Raw genomic sequence first — 17,939 nt, forward strand, 5'->3', positions numbered from 1 at the left:
GTGAGGATGCCTACAACTCTTACGTTAAATATAGAGATGAAAAGAAGAAAATGACTGCAAACAGAACAAATCAATCAAAAATACATTGAAAGTAGGAAGGTATAAATGTGATTGCTGAAAAGATTTAAGCAAGGATGGAAAAATAATACAAAGATGACTGAAGTCTCATAGTTAGCTATTGGAAAATTGATGGTCCATTCTCAAGAGTGCTGAAGGCATGAATTGGAGTCATGTCTCAAAGACAGTGTAATGAGTAGCTCATAATTATTGATGATTTCAGTCCAATAGCTTTGAATGACTGTTGCAGTATTTAATGACGTTAATAAATTGATAACTTCATTACTTGAAGGAGTTTGATGAAAATTTGAGTGATATTTGCTGAATTATGCTGAAATTGGTAATGAATCTATGGGAATTAAAATCAATTCTTGACATGATATGTTTTCAGGTTATTTTAAACTTTATCCTCTTTATTTTCCAAATATAAAGTATACATTTACAGCACACACACACACACAAACACACACACGTACGACAATTATATGAGAGTAGGAGACGGCAAAGAACAATGGATATAAACAGAAGGGTTGTTTTAATATTACCTAGTTCACCTGCCAACATTCCCTGCTAGCCTCAATTGGGATAGAAGCACATACCCCATGTTGTTGCTATTTTTCAATTTTTTTGTCTTTGAAAGCGTATAGTTTTCTATCAAGATTTTTCATAAAGTTTATTTCATTTTGAATTGAAAGAAGATGGGCAATGATATTCCTCTATTTCGTGTAACTAGGAGGAAACTTATGATTCTGTCCATACTGCCGACTCATTACCCACACCATTGATTAAAACCCCATGTGACAGCCTATGTGGTGGGCTTCTCAGTCTCTCTTTAGCCATTGCTCCCGACCACCATCCCTACAACCCACAGCAGCCCTTGTTCTTCTGAGTTAGCGAATATGGGATGGAGGTGTAATTAGGACAGGGCTGTGTCCTGTGAAATCTGCAAGGATCGCTCCACATTGTCTTAATCTCTCTGTCTTTCTGTCTCTCGGATCAACTATTTTCTTCAATTCAAGTCTCACAGACATATTTAGCAAAACTATTCCAAGCTTTTAGCATATGGAGATTTAAATCAGACTTTTTAAAAAAGTTGTACTTTGTTGACTTTTAAATAAGAATTAGGGAATGTTTGGTGCCAGGCAATATTTATGCTCTCTGTTTTGCCTGACTGTTAGGATAATTGAGGTGAGGCAGGAACGTATTCTGAAGAGACAGAGAATGATGCTGATTTCCATAGCACTGTCTTTTCCTGAGATTAAATGTATTAATTATTTAGACTAACACCGGCTCCTGCAACAAACAAAACCACACATTTCAGTAGCCAAACAATGAATTTTATTTCTTATGTACATAAAATCTAAAATATTTATTTTGTATTAGGACGTGTTTTCCTGGAAGTAATGATTTAAAGGTCCAGGTCCCTTATACCTTGTGGGTATGTCATCTTCAACATGTAGTTTTCAAGATTTATTTGTTTCCTAAGGCTGCCAGAAAAAAATTTCACATACCAAGTGGCTTTAAAACAATGTAAATTCATATTTTCACCGTCTGGAGTCTAGAAGTCTGAAATCAAGGTGCTGGTGGGGCCCTTTTCTCTCTGAAGCCTCTAGCAGACGGTCCTCCCTTGTGTCCTCCCAGCTTTTGGTGGTTGCTAGCAGTCCTAGGCATTTCTTGTCCAAGTCCTTCCAATTTCTGCCTCCATCATCACATAGTGTCTTCCCTGTGTGTCTCTGTGTCCAGATTTTCCTCTGCTCACCAGGATCTCAGTCCTTACATAAGAACACCAGTCATACCAGATTAATAGACCACTCTCATCCACTAGGACCTCATCTTAACTTGATTGTATTTGTAAAGACCTTATTTCCACATAACGTCATGTTCACAGGTTCTAGGTGGACATGTATTTTGAGGTACATTATTCAACCGAGTAAACAAAGTCGTGGGGCTTGGTTACATTAATCCAGAAGAGGGTAATACAGCATGGAGGGTCAGAACTCAGAGATTTCTAAATGGACTAGGCTGACAAATAATGTGAATCCCTGCTGTTCCAGAACATAATGACATGGGAACATACAAGTCTATAGAGACTGGGACGCATGGTAAAGGTACGTACGTAGTCAGGCAGCGAAGGAAACAGGTTTCTGAGCAGGTAGTCAGTGTGTGTTACACTTGGTTCCTCTTTTTTTTCTTTCCTAATTTAAGAATAGCTAAGATGGAACACATCTGGGAAAAAGAAAATGAGGCTAAGAACAAGAAAAATATTCGTTTTGTTGTCTTGTTTTATTTTGCTTGTTTCTAATTTATCAGAAAGGAGATAATATTACTAGAACTCTCCTCATCACAACAACAGACTAAATCCCACTGCATTTATTGAAAAAGAAAATGCTGAAGTGCTGTTGAAAATCTGTTTATTGTCAAAAATTAACAAATTTATTATATTTGTCTCAGATGTTTTCTTAATAAATAAAATGTTCTAGATAAATTTAAGTACCTTAAATTTTCTCCTTCAGATTCCTTACCTCCTATTCTAGAAAAAGCTACTATTGTGTAACTGATATATGTTATTATTTTTACTTTCGTACAAATAAAGTTTAGTATAATTACATTGGAGGTACAATAGAATTTTGCTCAGAATAAAAGCCATAAATATTCACTTGGTTCTTTTATTAAAATCTAGTGTATTGAGTTACAATTCAAATACATAAAATTCACCCCTTTTAACTATACAGTTTGGCACGTTTTGACAAATATATATAGTCACGTAACCACCACCACCATTAAGATACAGAACATTTCCATCACTACAAAAAGGTTTCTGGTGACTCTTTGTGGTCATTCCCATGCTTTCAATCCTAGATCTTGGAAAGCAATTATCTTTTTCTGCCTCTATAGTTCTGTATTTTCCTTAATATCATATAACTGGAATTGTACAGTGTGTATACTTTAAGACTTCTTTTACTTTGCATAAATCATTTGAGATTCATTCGTGCTGTTGCATACATCTGTAATTCATTCCTTTTTATTACTAAGTATTTCAATGCATGGAGATATCACAACTTGTTTATCCATTGAATAGTTGATGATCACTTGAGTTGTCCCCAGTTCTGGCTCCTATACACATGAATAAATCTCCTGTACACATTTGCATGACGATCTTTGCGTGGCCATATGTTTTCATTTCTTTTGGGTAAATAGCTAGAAGTGGTATTTTAAGGTCATATGGCAACTGTATGCTTAAATTCGTAAGAAGCTGCCAAACTTTTTTCCAAAGTGGCTGTATCATTTTGCATTTTCAAATTGAGAGAGTTTCCAGTTGCTCTGCGTTCTTACTTGCACTTCTATTGTCTGATTTCTTAATCATAGTCATTTTAGTATATGTGCATGGCATCTAATGGTGTTTAATTTCCCTAATGACTAATGATGTTGAGCACGGTTTTTTGTGTGTTTCTTTTTCATCCATCTCTCAGTTTAGGAAGAAGGTGTGAAGAATCCTTTGTTTAGGAAATTTTTCCTTAGAAAAAATCCTCTGCTCATTTTTTTTAGATGTGTTTTCCTTATTATTATTTAGTTGTAATAACTTTGTTTATACTCTGGATACAAGTCTCCCATATCAAATATTGCAGATAACTCCCCCAGTATATGACTGCTGTTTTCATGTTTGTAGCAGTGCTTTTGAAGGCACGGGAGGCTTTAATTTTGACGAAATAGAATTTAGCATTTTTTTCTTCTATGTTTCATGCTTTTAATGATTTATCTAAGAAAGCTTTGTCTAATCAAAGATTAAGAAGATTCTCTCATGTTTCTTTTTATAGGTTTCATAGTTTTAGATTGTATGGTTAGATCTTTAATATATTTTGAGTTAATTTTTTTATATAAGGTGTAAGTTGGATCAACATTCATTTTTCACACATATATATCCAGTTTTTAATATTGTGTGGGGTTTTCTTAATTTCTTAGATCTTTAATTGCTGTTTTGCACTAATTGTGAGAAATCTGTGCCATATCTCTTCAAACACTTTTTTCTTATCCATTCTTTCTCGCTTACTTTTCTTGAACTTCAATTACTGCCATGTTAGAACTTTTAATATTGTCTCATGTACTATGGATATTCTACCTTTTTTTTCCCATTTTTTCCTCAACATTTGATTTTGGATAATTTCTATTGAACTGTTTTCAAGTTCATTGTTCTTTTTAGGTGTAAGCAGTCTGCAGATAAGCCTTTTGAAGGAATTTCGCATCGCTGACATCAGGGCTGTTAGTTTGAGCATTTCCAGCACTTTCTTTCATAGTCTTCATCTCTCTACTGCAATTCATCATCCCTTTATGCTGCCATTTTTACTAGATTCTCTAACCTATCAATGATAGTTATTTTAAAGTCCCCCTAATAGTTTCAACATCTGGATCTTTTCTGAATCTGGTTATGTTGTTTCCTACATCTCTTGAGAAAGGGTCATTTATCTTGCTTTTCTGTATGTCTCATAATTTTTGATTGAATACTAGCTATTGTGATAGATGAGAGGCAAGTATATAACATTTACCTTCAGAAAGGAGCACTACTCTTCTGTCAGGCTGATACCTTTGGGAGACTGATTCAATCTTTTTAGTGCTTGAGCTGGATTCATTTTCTTGTTGCTATTATCACATCAGTGAACCATAAGTTTTAAATTCAATTAGCAGTAGGCTGTCACTACTTAGTCCTATATGTGCAGAATCTTGGGCTCAAGAATCAGATGAAATTTTCTTCAATCCCTCCCTCTAAATCAGTGATCTTTGCCCAGTTTCTGTGGATAAGAAAATTTGCTACCCCTTTCTCAGTTGCTTAAGACTTTTGTTTCACGTGAAAGAAGATCTCAGGAGGGGTACGAGGGTTTTCTGACTGTTCTGCAGTGGCAGCCAACCAACACGGGTTTGCCTTATTCATCCAGGAGGGTAAATGATCTATCTACAGTCACATGTCTTGCTCCTAATCTATCTTATGAGCATCACATGGAGATCTATTTAAAAGAACTTGCAAGTAACTGTGATGTCCCCTTGTGTCTGGGCTCTCAGTTATTCTAAACTGATATGCTTATGTATTGGGTTGAATGGTGGCAACTGAAAATGTATGCCATGTCCTAATTCCTAGAACCTGTGAATGTCGCATTATTTTGGAAATGAGTCTTTGAAGATATAAAAAAGTTAAGAATATTGAGATAAGGAAATTATCCAGGATTATCTGGGAATGCCCTAAATATAATGACAGGTATCCTTATGAGAGAAATGCAGAAGGGGATTGAGACAGAGAGGCGAAGATATAGATACACAGAGGAAAAGGAGACTGAAGACAGAGGCAGAGACTTGGGTGATACAGCTACAAGTCAAGATATGCCAAATATTGCCAGTACTTACCAGAAGCTAGGAGATAGCATGGAAGAGATTCTTTCTCAGAGTCTCCAAAAGGAACCAACATTGCTAACACCTTGATTTCAGACTTCTGGTTCCCAGAATGGTGAAAGAATAAATTTCTGTTGTTTTAAGCCAATCAGTTTGTGGTAATTTGTTCCTACACCCCTAGGAAAGGAATACATTTGTCCATACTTGGCCTTTAGAAATTCATAAATATGTTATCTGATTTATTCTTTCATGCTGCAATGGTAGACACCTCTCTTCTTGTACTCTGCTAAAGGTATCCTGTCTTTCTCAGAGGGACTTGTCACTCTCAGGAATTCTGTTTACTTGGTTGACTTGTAACATTAGTTTCTTTGAAAGATTAAAGAAAAATTATGATTTAGTAGTTTATCTGCAATTTTCTCTTCATTTGAACGAAAGTGTTCTTCTCTTGCTGTTCTCTACATCCTCAGAGCAATTCTTCTTTTTTTTTTTGGTGAGGGATATTGGCCCCAAGCTAACCCCCATTGCCAATCTTCCTCTTTTTGCTTCAGGAAGACTGTCACTGAGCTAACATCTGTCCCAATCTTCCTCTATTTTATATGTGGGACGCCACCACAGCATAGCTTGATGAGCGGTGTGTAGATCCATGCCCAGGATCTGAACCTGTGAATCCTGGGTGACTAAAGCAGAGTGCACAAACTTAATTGCTAAACCACCAGGTGGGTGCTGAAATTCTTCTTTTTAATGAAATTCTCATATATAATCTGTAAAATATCCTTCAATTGGAAGGCATATCCACGATATATTGTGGGTTTGAATGGGAATTAATACAATATTAGAGTGCTTTATTTTCCCTTCTGCATGTAAATGCAAAAATTGTAAATATACCAATCTTGGGAAGGGGAAAGAAAAAGACAATATGTGTTCTGAGAGGAAATATTGAATGGCATTTGTAAGCAAGTGTCTGCCTTAAATATGGAAGTATTCTTTACTTGCAAACTGGAACTAATAAATTTATTACTTCATATTCTATAGCATGCTGCCTCTCACTAAATTGAGATTTCTTATAAAAGATGAAAATCTAAGTATACAATAAACCAAAACAATTCAAGCCAGTAGTAGGTAACATTTTAACCAACATGATTTAATTCCCAGTATCCCCTTTCTGTAACTGACAGAACCAAGTCACCTTTAGCTCTGAGTGAGCAGTCTTGGGGTGTGGCAGCTAGAGAGTCTGGGCACTCAGGAGCCACACAGCTAGCTACTTAAGGAGACTTTTGCAACATCCAAGCATCAGACTCACAGAACAGCCTTTGGCAATGATTCCTATAGCACCATGCTGAAAATGGATTTTACTTCCTTTCCATAGCAATAGAGAAGTTAATTTGACACTCCACACAGATACTTTCAACATTATTTTGAAATGTTAAGCAAACAATGCTGGAATCAAACAGATAAAGCAATAGATTATGATTTTCTGCTGCCTCTTTAGAATTATCTTAAGATTGTGACTAACAGAGTAACTTACATCTTTTGCCACATTGAATACTTGTATGAAAAATCGATAGATATATCACAGACTGCCTGCAGGTGCATTCATTTTGTTTTAAAACAGGTTTGATTTCTGTTTTCCAGTTTCCAATTTCAACTTAAGAAATTAGATGATTACAATGAGAAGTGGAAATGTAAAATTAATGATTTAAAGTTACTATGTACTGGCTGCCTCTAAAAGAAGGTAATCAAGTTTGCTGAAATAATGACGAAAATAAGCATTTGAATAGTCATAGTCACTTGGGAACAAGAAATGGGAAACTTTGTGATTATTAAAACTTCTTCTTAAATATGCCAAAAAAATTAATTGCAGAAAAATTTGCGTAAAAGCACAAATCAATTTCATTACTATGGGATAAAATAAATAACAGAGAATATTAAAAATTTCTCTTTTGGTATGCAAGTTACATAAGCAAAGCACCAACGAGTTTCTGAGACATAACATAACACATAGGTAGAACATTGAATTACTGGGTCAATGGGTTTTATTCGGAACATGCAGAATGCAGCACTGTGTACAACACGTCGGTGAATTGCATGCAGCACTATACTACACATCCTATGTGTCTTTTTGTAAGGTTTTCCTCAGTTTCTTTTCTATTCTTAATTTTTTTTTCCTTCAGTGACGTCCACAGGCATTGCTTATATCGTTTTTCTAATTAAAGCTCATAGGCTTCAGAACCACGTTTTTTTTTCAAGGAAATAAATGTGGTACAAGAGTAGCAATAGCCATCTTCTAGGTCTTAAACCTTTGACTAGGGCCTATCTAAGTTGAATCATGAGGTTTCATTTTGTTGCCTGAGACTATCATTTTAATACTTCTTTTCTTTCCTTGTGTCACCTACGCTCCCTGGCCCAACCTAGCACCTTAATGTTAAGCATCTTGCATGTAAATAATTTTTTCATAGTCTTACTTAATATTGTTACTTTCAATAAAACTGCTTGAAAAAAGTACTCCATTCCTAAACTGTAGAAATAAATATTTGTTATTGAGATTTCAGCATGAAATGTTGCTCTCGTTTTAATATAGGACTAAAAATTGGACTTTTAAATTTTCAAGAGTTGGATGTTTTGAAATATATATAAATGTATATTATATGTCAATGTGTATTATATATATGTATGTATACATATAAATGTATATTATTTATTTAATAGATTTAAGTGCTCTCATATCACGTAAAATTCTTCCTTTACTTAAAAAAGCAATCTTATTTTACCCTTTACAAAATATATTCTCACTCTATGTGTAATAAAATATCACCAAATCTCCACATGCTCTTTCAAGTATTTGACATCAATGGAAATATGGCTTAATGCTTATGTTTTACAAAAGTCATATAATTCTGTTTTATAATGGAAGTATTCTAACTAAAAGCATCTGAATGAAGCAGAACTGCTTCTTTCATGTGACATTTGAACACACAAATTATTTTAGAAAAATGCCAACAAACTCTCATCCCATACTTAATGTCAAGCACATTCACAAAGATTCTCTAGTTTCTGGAATAAAGTCATTTTTCAAAAATAGAGGCAGATTTCTTGACACTGTAATTTTGTCAATAGTACATTTAAGAGAAATGGTTGATAAGTGAGCACCTGACTCTGCTAGGATGACCTAAAAGACAGAGATGTCAGACTGATGCCCTGGAATATTGTCTGAGAAAGCGAGACATGGCCATGTGTACTTTGAGGGCGAACTTTAAATAACAGGAAATGTTGGCAAGCAGCTATATAGTGGCTCTGTTTCAGGGAAATGGATGTACCATCTGCAAGGCTAAACTGAAATGACAAGCCTTTGAGGCAGAGAGAGTAAATGTTCAATCCATTTGGCAGATAAAGCAGGTCATAGATTGGTTTATTTAGCTCCAGTTTCACATAAACAATACACAAGCTGAAGCAATGAACCGTTGCTAAATTCAACAGGAAATTCCATTTGAGGTTATATCTACGCTCAAGCTTCGGATGGTCTCCCTTCTCCCACTCCATCTCTTTGTTGTGTTTGTTTCTACCATGGCTGCCAGTGTATTTTGGTAGTTTAGAGAGTAGAATCTATTTGAACAACGCATCTTCACTAGTTGGAGAATAAACTGAACCACCACCATGCCAAAACTTACCTAATTATATTTCTATAACAGAAGTATATGTATAAAGACACAAATATAAAAAATGCTTTTCACATTTCTGAAAAAAATAGTTGACATACATCTAACCACGGTAGAAATGTACTGTCCTAGCATTTCATGGCCATGTGCACATGCAACCTGAAATAGCCCTCAATGCCCTCAGCAACTAATCATCCACAGACAGCGAGCATCTATCTTTGATCCTCAAGCAAAATTTTACTTTGCATTGGTCAGTGCAAGAAATACTAGGTTCCAGTTCTGCTTGACTTCTCGTATCTTTTTTAGAGAATTTCATGCTATTCTAGAAAATAGAAGCATATTGTCTTTCCCAATTTTGATAAAAGACTATGAACTGTATTTCCCCTTCACTATCTTTGTGAAAGTCAAAGTTCAAATATGGTAGGGCATTAAGATCCAAGTCCTTTTTCCATTCTCCTATGATCCAAAGTAATAGATTTGCTTTAACAACTTAATTAAAATTGTTCTTTTTGTCTTTATACTATCAGAATATTTCCTATTAGCTGGATTATAAGAAAGTAATATCTTAATAGAGGCAGAAAGGCCTGGTTTACTCCCATTGCAAAAATCTTAAAGAAAAAAAAATACATGTGTTGTTCACTTTCCCTTTAATTTTGACAAGAGATTTTAAAAGAGCTTACTTCTCTTTTCCTGTAATTAATTATTTTGTTTGGTCTTTCTTTCAATATGGAATATTATCAGGAAATAATAAGACCTGTGAAATCCCCAATTTATTGCTTATGTGTTTTGCCAAATTTGAGTATGAAAATATTTCTGCAATCAGTGGGATCAGTTCACACAAACACACAAACACACTATTTTGTATTATATAATGATTTGTATTATATAATGTTTTAATTATAGAACATTTGCATTATATGATATTTTGCATGATGTAGTATATGTTATATACTACATGTACTTTGAGGACATTATAACTGGATTCATCATGAAATCAATAAAACACTTAAATATGGCACTATGAGATCCATATATGAGAAAAATGTATCAGCTACCCTTTAATTTTAATCTAGTGGAAAGTGTTGATCCAAATATAATTAATACAATTGATTCTGCATTGGTCCAAGCTGAGCTCACCGTTTGTTCCTGTTATCCTTTTATGGTGTGTCCTAAGCAGATTGTGGTGGACTCTCAGCTACATCACGCAGCTCCCCCTCAGGACTGAAGGACTTATTCTCCAGACACTGGGAATGCTGCTGCAGGCTGTCCTCAGCTGTTATGCTTCTCCAGGGCTTGGCCTCTATTGAAGAGGGCTGTCAGCCCAAGTTTATGCATCCCTCAAGGGGACATCCCACAGGTAGTGACTGGCCAGTGTGAAGTTATAAAACCCTGCCCCTTCTCCCAAATGCCAGAGAACCCTGCAGAGTTAGTGGAGCTTCAGAGTTTACTGGCTGATCTAGGGCTTTATTGTGATGGCATTGAAGTCATAATTCTTCTCCACATCCTGCTTCCTTCTCATCCCTCAAGAAAGGTTGATGCTGAGAATATTGCCATGTAAGTTTCCTGCACTCTAATCTATGTTTCAAGAAACCTGACCTACAACAATTTATACCAGCATGGGTTCAAGAAAACAGATGTTACAATGGGATGTTGGAGCTAGATTACTCAGCATTGCCACTGCCCAGCTGGCAACGAGGACCTCATCACTGGCAGTATGTGGAGCATGAGAGTCCCTGGCAGATTGCGACACAATTGTTCAACTTTCATTAGTGGTAAACTGAGATTGTATGCCTGTGGAGTGAAATACACTGGCGAATGTAATGACAAATATAGTGTAGAGAGTAATTTCAACACAGTGGAACTGGATGGTTCTTGTTTAGGGTGATTAATTACGATTTAATAAAAACAAGTGTGAAAATGATGGCCTCCTTTTCAGCATATGAAGAGACTCATCTTCTGAAGCTGGAAAGTAAAGAAAGCTAAAGACAAAACATAGAACTGAATCATAAGATAAAGATGTCCAAATAAGGATAAATTCTCAAATTAGGCAAGTCCACCATATTGAGGTCAGGACTGTGATAGAAAAGAACGGAACTCTGATACAGAGGATGGCGACATCTGGAATGATGCGCTTGAAAATCTTGCATTCCCAAATCTGCCCTGTTGAGGGATAGAGAGTGTCCTTTTCTCTGAAGATGGTGCAGAGGACTTTGTCTTGCAATAAAACGAGTCCCCTCAAAGTCTGTTCCCATATTTCTTGATGTGGTCATGACATACCAGGGCTAAAGAAGCTCTAGACCTTTCTCAGGAGAAAAGAAACTATACGCATAAGGAGTTACAGGATCTAAGCAATATGTGCCAGCAGAATACTGGTGAGTATGTATAGGACTAGATTCTAAGGGTGTTGGATGAGGAGTGGAGAACAAAGTTGGACAAAGAAGAGTTTATCGTATTGGGATACAGGACCTAAAGTCCTGGAAAGAACCCTGAGAGATGAAGTAAATATGCTACTAGGATGGGTCAAAGAAGCTTAGAAAAAATGATGATCCACACTAAGTAAGGTACGTGTCTAAACTATCATAGTGGACAGGAGAATAAAGAAGCAACAGATTTAGAAAATGAGACATCATAGTGTTTTTATTCTATGGAAGGCCAGGAAATCCACCAGATGACTATACTCCCCGGAATGGGCCACAGGATAATTATTGACCAAAGCAATAAGGAGGCACTAGTGGTAGGGACACTGGTACCACTGAGAAACACAGCGATGGTTGTTGTCTATAGTCGGATGTCATTATAGGAGATACTGTATAGAAATCAGCAGCCCAATGGCAATGGAGAGGTGATCAGGAGACTGAGAACAGTTGCACTAGTAAACAGTTACCTTTGCTCAATTTCTGGACCTGGACCAATTTTTAGACCTAAAATCCATTGTGTGAGAGAGTGTCATGTCTCCAGGCAAAGGATCCTGCAACATCAGAGCAAGGATCTATATAATAACGCCCCCGTCTTTTCCCAAAGGGACTTATGGTTCCCCACTGCAGAATTTTGTACAAACTATTGTATCTGCCTATAAATCTCTTTTCTTCTATTTCATCTCATAAAGTGCTAGCAATACTTCAAACAGTTCAATCTTCACTTCCTTCAAAAGTTGTCTTTCCTGCTTTATTAGAACAAATCTCCCTTTTTATGCTACCATGATATCACATAGCTTTACTCTATGGTACTTACATTTCACATATATGTTTATTTGACTCATCTACACTCTTACATACTACTATACAAGCTCCATGGTGTCTAATTATATCCCAGAATCCAGGATTAATTCAATAAATATTATGATGAATGCATTGATTATATCTAGTCTCCCTATAATTCAAATAAAGAGAATTTTACATTGTTCTACAATTTAATATATCTTATAGAAAAATATGCTTGTTGTACATCAAAAACTTATAGATTTTATCATACTTCTGTAGGAGAAAAAATTCTATTATAACATCCATCTTTGAAAGAGAAATGGATTTAAAACCATCCTAGGAACTAAGACTAGATCTGAGAAAATTTAACTACAGGTGAAAAATGAATATTACCTGAAATCTTATAATAAAAACCTACATATATAAATGGATAAGTGGATTATATAATATAATTTAATAAAATATAATGTACTTAATATTCTAGCAGAAATTCACATGCCCTTCTAGGAGAGTACAGAAAGAGGTATATATAACTCTGCCTTAGCCAGGGGTGTTGACCTAGGAAGGAATTTGAGGAGGAAACAGTATCCCCACTGAATTTTAAAGGATGAGAAAGGTTTTACCTGGAAAATATAAAAGGAAGAGCAAGAGAAAGTATCATTTATTTAGCACAAGGCACAGTCTGAATTGCCTTACCTGCATAATCTTATTTATTACACACAATAACTTTGTAAATTAAATCCCATACTCTTACTTTATAGAGACAGCAGGAAAGGAATTAATATTTATTACTGCACAACAGGTACTAGACCAGCTTTATATATGTTCTTGTTTAATACTCAGAACACAGGAATGTAGGTTTCCTTACTGCTGTTTTACGTTTGAAAAAGCATAAGTTAAAGAGAATATTAATTTGCTGAAGGTCACAAACCCAAAATAATAGTCAAGACAGAATTTGAACCGAGACCTGTTTATTCCTGCTCCACCAATGTGGAAAAGTCCCTTCAGGGTCAGAGAAAATCACTTGTGAATTTAAGGAGTTATAAACAAATATTAAATTTTTGTTGAAAATTTGTTCTACTTGCTGTGCACTAGATTCCTTCTGTAAACAAGCTGCCTTCTAAAGGGGTCTATAGAAATCAACCATATCTCGGTGTTTGGAAAAAATATGCATTCTAATGGAAAAGTGATGAAAAAATTACTCAAAGTCTTTCTAAATTTCATTTTCTACAGGAGTTTTCAATTATGTACAAGATAGAGATAGATAGGAAGAAAACCAGATGTAGACAAAGACGATAAATAGATTCAAATAAGAAGATTATCAACATATTTTTTAAAAGCATGTAATTATTTTAATGTCTTTGCTTTCAAATTATGATGAACAAGATTTCTACTGAAGAGTAATGTGCGTAATAACTTAGCCAGTAACTTGGGTTACTTTTAAGGAAGATTTTTAATTTTAAACTTTCATTAATACTACATGAATTTATCTTATCATAGTCATACCCAAGCAGTCAAAATGTAGAGCGAATGAAATAACCTAATATTTAAGAATCCAGGATCTTAAATCCTCTAATGATTTATTTATGAGCCATCTGGTTATATAAACATGATAGTATGGCCAAATGTGCTCTATGTGCATGGAGAGAAAGAATTATTCAGAAAGAAATAATTAGGTTTTATGAGAGAAATTCCAAGGCAAACTGCAGGATTTAGGTAACAGACTTTTCTTGCAAGTGGAAAAATTGTATAAATATATATTATAAAATATGTAATAGAATGTTATGTATATATAATAAAATATCATGAATATAATGCACATATATATAAATATGCATATGCACACACATATTGCATGACTTTGCCATAGCAAGAGAGGCTTAGAATTGCGGCATTGTATCTAGGGGATTATGAATGCAAACAGATACAGTGAGTATGACTCATTCTAGGTTCTTAAGGGACGGCAGGGGAACCCAAGGGAGTAAGGCCTTCCATTTCTGTTATTACCACCATTAATCAATTTTTACCTCCCCATCTGTCACATCTTTACTGGACATGCACAAGTGTGTGTTCAGGGTTATATGTGCGATAGTGTGGGGGATGGTGTGAAACCATTCAGTTTCTTTTCCATGATTCCTAGTGTAAGTACCTCTTATATGGGGGTAAAATTAATTAAATTTTTCTGTGTATTCCTATCTGAGGGCCAGTTTAAACTTGAAATAGTATATGCTATTACATTTTCTGTTGAAATAACATATGCACATGTACCTACCTATGTTTAACATTTTTTCCTTTTGAACTGACTTTCCATTTATTTACTTTCCAATTTATGTCCGTGTAGATGAGAAGCTAGTGATAAAATATCCAAGGTACACATTTTGATTATTTTAACCAAGGCATTCTAATTTTTTTCTTAGTCGTGTGTCCGCTTCTTACCAACACTTCTAAAACAAGTAGAAGGGATATAAATTATAACAAGCCCAAAGTCTTTTTCATAACCAAAAATATGACACTCTTGACTATAGCCAAAAATCAAAATGAAAGTATTCTCCAACCTATAATCAATGATGCAAGCCAAGGCAACGAAAATTAAAAGCAAAATTTGGAACAACTTCAGGACATAATGGACATGAATCCACTAGTAACTTGGAAGTATATCATATTATAACATAGTCACATATGTTGTACGCTGCACAATTCCATTATGCCATTCACATTTACTATGCTTTTTATGGTGCTCCCAGGCACCATCATGTTGTGTAACATGGCGTCCTTATTCATCTATATGTTATGGACATCTATTATATCTACAGCAGTGAAAGCAAAAATTTATTTAGGTCCATAGAACTTTCAGATACTTGAGCTTTACACGGCAACAATCACAAATACCATTTATCTTTGTTTCATCTTAATAACCTACCTCATTCTTCTATGCAAACGAATAATTTTACCATCAATTTAGTAATGTAAACTTGTATAATCTACATAACTACACGTACATATACAGAAATAGATATTGACTCTCACCTAAGGCAAAAAATTTGTTTTATATACCCAAGAATTTGGGGAGAGTGAAGCACTCAACTATCTGAAAATATTTATCATTTCCTCCAATCTTATGATTCAAATAATTTATATCAGTATGCATATGTGTGGCTTATATTTAACACTAAACCATAGAGAATATAGTGCAGAATTGATCAATGATAGCCTATTCTATTTTATTTCCTGTAGGCTATAACAAAACCATCAACGGCCTGGCATAGGGAACTCATAGTACCATTTCTTCACTCCAGGCCACACTTTCAAACTTTAAAACTACTTGTGCAAGGTAGTTCCTGGATTCCTATTCATACTTACTCAACACTAATGAGATGATAAACCTTCTTATTAAATAATAGGATAGGGACCAGCCCTGTGGCGGAAGGGTTAAATTTCCGCACACTCCACTTCAGTGGCCCTGGTTTGCAGGTTTGGATTCCAGGTGCAGACTTACTCCACTCATCACCCATGCTGTGGCAGTGTCCCACAAACAAAACAGAGGATTATTGGCTCAGATATTAGCTCAGGGCTGATCTTTCTTAAGCAAAAAGAGAGGAGGATTGGCAATGGATATTAGCTCAGGGCAAACCAGCCTCACAAAAAAAAAAATAAATACATAATGGGCTAGATCATGTATATACCTCCTTAGAACCTGAGATATAGGGCTGTGAGGACATCAGATAGAGTGGGAACTATTGGGATCATGCATGTAAATTTACTTCCACAGATACTTCTCTTCTTGCATATTATAATTTTTTATACCAAATGTCAATTGAATATAAAATATTATCATTTTCCTACCTAGTCTTGATAATCATATTTCCTTATTTAAAAGGCATTTTGTATTCTATACAAATAGCTTCAAGTTTCAAAATCTGAATACAACACTTAAGCTTCCAAAGAAAATAGGTCAGAGAGAGTTTGTAATTAACTTCAGAACGATCTAAATAGATAAATGTATCTATGTAAAGTATAGGGACAAACAGACAATTCAACAATAATATTTGGATACTTCACGATTCCACTTTTGATAGTAGATAGAACAGCTAAGTAGAAGATTAAAAGGAAAACAGAAGACTTGAACAACGTTATAATCTATTTAGACCTAACAGACCTCTACCGAACACTTCACCCAAAAACATGAGAATACGTATTGTTCTCAAGTGCAAATGAAACATTCTTCAGGACAGACCATACACTAAATCGTAAGATAAGCCTCATTAAATTTTAAAAGATTGAAATCATATAAAGTATGTTCTTCTACTATAACACAATTAAATTGGAAATTGATAACAGAGGAAATTTGGACTATTCACAAATATATTGAAATTAAACAATAGACTCACTCCTAAATAATTAACAGGTCAAAGAAGAACTCACAAGGGAAATTAGAAAATACTTGAGATGAATGAAAATGAACATAACATAAAAAATTTATGGAATTCAGATAAAGTAGAGCTTAAAGGGAAATTTATATCTGTAAATGCCTATATAAAAAATATCTCCAATCAATAACCTAACTTTCCATCCCATGAAACTAGAAAATGAACAGCAAACTAAACTTAAAGAAAGCAGAAGGAAAGAAATAGTACAGACTGGAGCGGGAATAAATGAAACAGAGAATTAAAAACAATAGAGAAAGTTAAAAAACCAAAAGTTTGGCTCTTTGAAAAGTTCAACAACCAACTCGGCGTTTTAAACTTAATTTCTAATTGAGAAATAGGCTTTTTAATTTCTTGTTCCAAGAATCACATGTGTGAGCTGGCAGGTGGGAAAATGTGTTCTTGGCCTGACTAGTACTCTTGAAAGCACATGGCAGGGTAAATTTATGGCAGTGCAAATATAGACATGGAAAAGCATTTTGGTGGACTGGATGTATTGGTATCTTTAGGACCCAAGTCACAAGAAATAATTTCTAAGGGAAAGAATTAGTTATAGGGATAGCGCTAGGGGTTCCTTCTTAGAGATGGAGATGGTCATGTGCAAATGGACAGTTAGCTGGCTTGCACAGCAGCTGAGAGGTAAAGAACATTTTACAAAACTGTCCATGATTCTCTGGCTAGCAAGTATGAAAAAGAGCAACTAGCCAGTTCTTCTTCTGAAACACTGGTTATTTTTTCATTAAACAAGCTTGTCTCTATACAACTATTCTTTTGTAACCATTTTCTATAAATAGGATTTTTATCAATTGAATCATATGAAAAACATATATCCTCTGGGTCTCATTATTTTATCTGTAGTAGATTAGGGCTATAGGTCTATCTATAATTATCAAATATTTACCAATATCACCAAAAATATGCTAATTGGATTAGATCAGTTACCAGTAAGTGAACCATCTGGGCAGGCAACTTCTTTTAATGATACATCTTTTAACACTAGGGAGAGTGCCTGGCATGTAGTAGGTACTCAGTGAACATGGGTTGAATGAATTGATGGATCCATTATGGCAGTTCAATATATTCGGCACAGTGAGCATGTGGTATTTAAATAAAACTGATATTTAATGTTCAGTTTAATTTAACTATTTCCTTTAATTTAAATACCAGTTCCTTTATTTAAATATCATTATTAATTATTTAATAATAAATAATTTAAATAAATTATCAAC

The sequence above is a fragment of the Equus caballus genome, chromosome 21 (genome assembly GCF_041296265.1).
Source record: "Equus caballus isolate H_3958 breed thoroughbred chromosome 21, TB-T2T, whole genome shotgun sequence".
Classification (NCBI taxonomy): Eukaryota; Metazoa; Chordata; class Mammalia; order Perissodactyla; family Equidae; genus Equus; species Equus caballus.